Here is a 4,254-nt window from a genome sequence, read left to right on the forward strand (position 1 = left end):
CCAAAACGTTGCCTTTCTTCCCCAGGAAAATCTATTTACTTGGCATTCAGCTCATGTGGAACTTTGTGGAACTTCTTCTTCCACGGAAGATGTAGAAACAAAGCAACTGACATTTCTGCTTTGATGTGAGGCTGAAGCTAAGATTTAATTTTGAAATATAAAAGTAAACTGCTTCCAATTTAAAGGTGGGCTTTTTAATGACCTTAAAAGTTTTGAGAAGTTTGGGGTTTTTTTTTCCTTTCCCTTAGGGACCAGAAGAAATTATAACAGTAATCTTACTTATAGCTGTAAGTCTATAGAGACAGTGGCTGTAGGTTAATGAAAAATTGACACTGCTACTTGCCTGTGCTTCCAGCAGAATTTTTTTCCTTCAAGCTGATGTGAACTATTGCACTGTGTGAGCTGGTTATGAGTCTCACATATTAAATTGAGTGCTGCTTTTGTGGAAGCTACTGGAGCAAGTCACAGCTGAGGTTTGACCAACTTCTCTGTTTTGAACAAACACAGCAAAAGTTATGGGTTCCTTAAAATGGTTACCATGGTCCTTCTCACTCTCACACATTCAGAAATAACCAGAAAGTGAGCAGAGGGACTGTCCCTAATGATCTCCATCCCATTACTGAACACTGGGTGCTGTCAGCCCAACCCAAGAGAAGAGAAACAACACCCCAGAGCAGTAGCTGAGGGTTGCAAGTGCAGAAAAAAAAAAAAGTTTGAATTGTTTTGTGCTCTTTCACTGCCCCTTGCGTGGCCCTGAGACTCCTTGGGGGACATTGTGTGGCTGACAGAGTGTCCTTCAAGTGCCCCCTCCAGGAGCAGTGTCCTTTGGGACAACTTCTTTCTTCTTCCTGGGAACAGAAATGACACGAGCTCAGCAGCAGCTCAGGCTGACTTTGGTTTGTACTCTGACAACTTGATATCCCTGTTTGTTGTCCTTGGCATGGTGGTGCCATCTGGTCTTGCTTGGACAGCTTATCTGTAATACTGCACTGCATGATATTTCAGGCTTTGATTATGAAATCTTGGGCTGTGCTTGAATGGCACTCTGATACCTTGATGCCAGCCTTTGGCCAGATGGCACATGCTTAAATGACATCCCTCGTTTTCCATGATGGAGATGGAGACACAGAGGTGCTGGAAAATACATTTGAGACAAAGGGAGGGAAGGCAGGGGTATAATCAGGGATTACATGGGATCTTAGGTGGGGAATTAAAGAGCCATTGAGTGCCCACAAATTTATCTGCTCCTCCTGAAGGACTTTAAACCTAGAACAGGCTCTGGAGAGGACCCTGTTCTGGGGCAAAAGGAATCTCCATTTCCCCTGGAGAGGTTTCAGGACTCAGGGAGTCACAGAAAAGTGGAACCAATGCATGAGTCTGAAGTTGAGGATGCACTTGGGAAAAGGAAGCATTGTGTGCAGTGGAATTTGGGGCAATGATGGGCAAAGTTCAATAAAGACTCCTCCTTGAGAGGAGCCCTCCACTGGGGATAAGGGTACATTTGGGTGATGATAAAAGTCACCATGGTCTTTCACTTCCCTGCAGAACAAGCAGTGATGTTTCCTTGCAATCTTTTGCAGCCTGGCAGGTCCCTTCAGCATCATTGCAGCAACACTGCTGGGGCAGCAGCTCAGCTGTTGGCTTCTTCACTCATGTTCACCCAGTTCAGAGGAGCTTGTACAAAATAGCTCAAATTGTTGGGACACCAACATTTTACCTATGCATAAAAAAACAAACCCAAAGCTCTTTCATATATTGTTTCCTGAGTTGCTTTCAGTGCACATCACCCTTACTGCTCCGGACAAACCTGTAAATACCTGGCTTTGGGGAATCACTGAGGTTGGGTGACACCTCCCACATTATGAAATTGGGAAAATAGATGTACCCCATTAAATAGACAGGGCTGCAAGATGAGAGGTTTGCATTTGTTTTTTGTATCTCCTACATTTTTGTCCTTTGCCTCTTGCTTTTGGCTTTGTCCCCTTTTTTGCCTTTCCATGATTATAAAGCCTCATTTCTCTGCATGCACTGCCTGTGATTTTTATTTATGTGGTGTAAGTTCAGAAGAGACAACTGCTTAATGTAATGGAAGAGCCTTGATGAAATCCAGCAGTTGAAAGCTGGAGTGAGATGCAGTCATACCAGAAATAAGGTGCAGCTCGTTTTTTTTAATGTAATGAGTATTTAGCTTAGGGTACCTTAGTCAGAAACTGATTTAATCTTAGCTTGCAGCCTTCATACCAGGATGGACAACTATGCTAAAAGAAACACGGCTAAGCTGGCAGTTTGGTAAAGAAATAGGCAGAGGATGTTCTGCCATATATGTTGTGATTATTCCTCAGTGAAAGAACCCCAGTGCTGCCTAAAAATGCCTAGGTCAAAGGAAATTGGACCTTTTAGAAGCTCAGAGTCTGGTCCTATTTCACTATGTGCAGCCTGGACATTTGCAGCCTGAGCTTTCACCCGTTAGCAAACTCCAGAGCATCCCCAAAATAACTGGAGATGTGACTCCAGCAAAATTACTGGAAAATTACTGTTTCTACTAATCATTACCTTTTAATCTGCAGGTTAGCAGAGTTATTTTCTTTTACGGGGTTTAAAACACTGCTCCCAACCTGCTATCTGGATGAGATAAGATGAATCTACTGAAGGTAAGAATTTGACCTTATAACCTGTGGGAGAAACACTTCTTAGCTGCATAATTTAAATATTTTTCTAACCAACCTTCTCCACTCTGCCCTGGCAAGGGAGAGGAGCAGTTTGGGGGTGTTGGAATCACTGGGTGCTGAGAAATTGGTAAATTAAAGTGTGCTACAGTTTTGGGGTAGGGGGAACACTCCCCAGCTCAAAGCTGTGTGGTGGGATTCCCATTGCTGGAGATGTCAGAGCCCAGAGCCAGGCAGATGGGGAAAATTATGTGGAGTCCCAGCAGTGGGTACCTGCACCAAAACAGGGCCAAAAGGTGAGTTGATGGGTGTGAACAAAGCAATGCAAAGGCAAGGTGGATGTTAAGATTTGCCTTACTGTTTGCAGTAAAAGTCAGAGGGGGCTCTGGTGTGGTTTTGTGCATATTGTTATTTTACTCAAATGAAGGGAATGGAAAGTGAGAAGTGAGTCAAGAAAAAAGGAGCCCAACCCATGTAAAATTACTGAGTGCACTGGTTTGAACCAGTTTCCTTTTCTCATAGGGACCAATAATGGGGAAGGTGCTGGGACTGTCACCTCACCTGTCCCTGCCTGTCCCTCAGCTCCCAAGAACTTTACCCCAGTGAAATTTCCCTCTTCAGGCAATGCTCCCTATAGGGATGGAAGCTTGTGATCCCAGGTAGGCTCTGCCTTACCCCAGAAACAGTGACTTCCAGCTAGGATTCACCTGGCCATGTGCCTGCCTGTGCATGCCCAGAAGATTCTGAGGGCTGCTCCCTCCTTGTCCCAGAAACCTGCTGCAAACAACCAGAGCAAACACACTGCCCTGTTTGCTGTATTCCTCTCCACCCTGCTAAAATGCATGTGGTTCCAATTCTTTCCTTTGTAATAAACTGTGCCCACCACAGCGTATATTCTTTTAAATAACATTTTAAAATATTTTCCGGTAAATTAAAGTGATGACATGTTTGTAGGGTTCACTGTTAATTTCATTTCCTTTGGCTCAGCCAGCCAGATAAAATGCAATGTTATTAATCTTTGTTTAAAAGACGATCCTTTGCCCAACAGTAATAAATGATCTTGATAGATTTGTCAGGAAAATGAATGATAATCATTTGCAGATAGACACAAGCCTAGTATGGAAGATTAATAAGAAAATATGTATTGGCATCATTAATAACATCTGCTGCCAATGGACTTGTATATTGGTTACAGCTCTGAAAGTGATGTGTTCTTGTTAGGATACTGCAATTCATCACAGGCTGTGAGAAGTGAGGCTGCAGAGTGCTCCTGGGGTGATGAAAAGCTGCTCCTTGGGAAAGCCTCGCCAGGAGCTGCCATCAGATGAGCCTCTCCTCACCCAAGCTTCCCCACCTGCATTTCCCCATCTCACTCCTCAGAACTCTTCCAGATCCCAGGAATTTGCTCGTGATGATGCCAAGGTGGGTCAGAGGGGTTGGGAATTGGCTGAGGAAGGCAAGGTCCAGCCTCGGGGTCAGCCAAGGAGGGGAATTTCTTTTCCCTACCACTTCCCAGGTGACTGTGGTCCCAGGGAGAGCTTTGTGTGTCCGTGCAGGAGATGCAGCCACAAGAACCCCAAGTCAGAAC

Source organism: Heliangelus exortis, chromosome 8, assembly GCF_036169615.1.
Source record: "Heliangelus exortis chromosome 8, bHelExo1.hap1, whole genome shotgun sequence".
Lineage (NCBI taxonomy): Eukaryota > Metazoa > Chordata > Aves > Apodiformes > Trochilidae > Heliangelus > Heliangelus exortis.